The 1856-nt window shown below is 47.5% G+C and overlaps 1 protein-coding gene and 1 pseudogene across 1 annotated transcript in view; both read left to right on the top strand.

Moving 5' to 3' along the window:
- The window catches only part of LOC119592999, a 20197-nt gene extending 19952 nt beyond the window's left edge, over nucleotides 1-245 (top strand). Inside the window, exon 6 of the mRNA XM_037941888.1 lies at nucleotides 207-245. The gene's annotated coding sequence lies outside the window, so the exon portion shown is untranslated. The remainder of the gene's footprint in view (nucleotides 1-206) is intronic.
- The window catches only part of LOC119592831, a 38746-nt pseudogene that overhangs the window by 34817 nt on the left and 2073 nt on the right, over nucleotides 1-1856 (top strand).

The raw sequence follows: 1856 nt of genomic DNA, 5'->3' as shown, positions 1-1856 counted from the left end.
CTTTAGTGGGCCGCGTGTGTCAGGATTTTTTTCGACTCTGCTGGCCTTCCAGTTTTTCCTTCAGTCCGCGCCTTCGCACCCCCGTGCTGTGTTGCCCGTGGGATCTAACTCCTCCTCTCCTTACTCTTTTTTCAGCATATTCTCTTGATGTGTAGTGCGTTTCCCCTAAATATATTGGTTGCTTGTTCTCCTTCCAGGCCCCCCCCCTCTCCTGTTTGCCTTCCTGCCCCTTGCGCGCGCCTCCCGCTGGCGTGGTCTCCCCGCTCTTGGTCTTGGGGCTTCAGAACCCCTATTTAAACTCATCCCCACACCCCCCATTGGCCCTGTGCTGGCTCTCACTGCCACCGGCCATCTTACTGTCGGTCCCATGCTCCTCCCCCAGCGCGCTAGTGGGGGTCCGCTTCGTCCTGTTTTCACCTTTTTTTTTGGTTTCCTTTACTGACAGTCAGAATAGCTCTTTTCCTGATAGTTTACTCTACCCTGTGCACACTCACCTTTTGTCGCACCATCCCTCCGCCGCTTCTGTTCTCCTGTCCTCTTTGCCCTTGCTGTCCCCCGCCCTCCCTCTTTGCACTTCTTGTCCTTGCTTCTCGGAACTCAGTCCCCTTGTTCAGGTCCTTAGGTAGCCTGCATGTCTCTTTAATATTTTATCTCTTTCTTTATATTTCTTATATGGATTTTAGTGCCATCTTCACAGTGCACCCGCTTCCTCCCCCCCCCCCCCCGCATGTCCTGTTCTCTGGTCATTAGATGAATGTTTTTCTTAAGCTTCTGTTTCAGAACAAACCTTCTGACATGAGAATACCTCTTTACACCTAGATGCCATTGACGCTTTTACCAATTTTGCAGGCAAGAGTATAATAACAAACAAAGGCGGGACGGAACAAAGCGACTTTTTTGAGGGTAGCCCCAGCCGTGGGGGCGTTTGGGCTTTCTTATGCGGTACAACTTGGCTAAAGCAGGGCCAGTGGCCTGTCTCGCCGCCACCCTATCGCGGTGGGGTTTTTTGTACGTTCGCAGAGAAATAGAAAGAGATCTCGTTTTGTGCAACTTTGTAGCAGTCGAATTAAGGGTATTGTCTGTTAGCGGGAGAAGTGTTTTGGAAGGGAGCCACGGCATGCGGGGGTATGGGAGACTGCGCCAAGGCTGGAGCACCGGGAACCGAAACGGACGACGGAGAGGACGGCAAGTGCCGGCTGGGGAGTATCGCAAGAGTATAGGGGCGGGGAAGAGCACGGCGGGCCGCGTCGGACTGTTGAGGTGAGGTGAGTACGGTCTGGTGGCCTGGACCAGGGCGGGACCTATGCCTTTATTTCATGAGTGACACAGCAAGCAATTAATGTGTGAGAATACAGGAGAGTTTCCCTACTAATACATTGATCTCCATCTGTCAAGATGTAATTGTTAGAAGAAAAAAATGCCATATGTTACAATTGTTCCTATGTAAAACATACAGTTTGAGATTGTCCTAAGTTGTCTTTTCAAACTGACTAATGTGATAATATGCTCTTTCCCAGTTATGCTGTATATCACTGCCTCTTAAAAATAAGATTCATATCTGCAAGTGAAAAAATAGTAATATGAAAGTTTTCTTATCTGTAGAGATCACTAATAGAGATAACTTATTCTTCCAGTACTGTAATATTCAGAAAACACAGAGTCCTTTCTCACATGTACTGAAAGTTTTGAAACCTAGAAAAAACATGAAATCATGGTTATCTCATGCAAGTTACAGAATAGCTCATGGGGAGCAAAATAATGTGGGTTACCCATTTTACACAGGTTTACAGATATATGAGTGTTGTATAAATTATGGATACATAGTGGACGGAAGGCTTAGGAGTAAAACAAGGAAT

The sequence above is a fragment of the Penaeus monodon genome, chromosome 31 (assembly GCF_015228065.2).
Source record: "Penaeus monodon isolate SGIC_2016 chromosome 31, NSTDA_Pmon_1, whole genome shotgun sequence".
Classification (NCBI taxonomy): Eukaryota; Metazoa; Arthropoda; class Malacostraca; order Decapoda; family Penaeidae; genus Penaeus; species Penaeus monodon.
The sequence above is the reverse complement of the archived record's forward strand: the minus strand, read 5'-3'. Positions and strand labels throughout refer to the sequence as shown.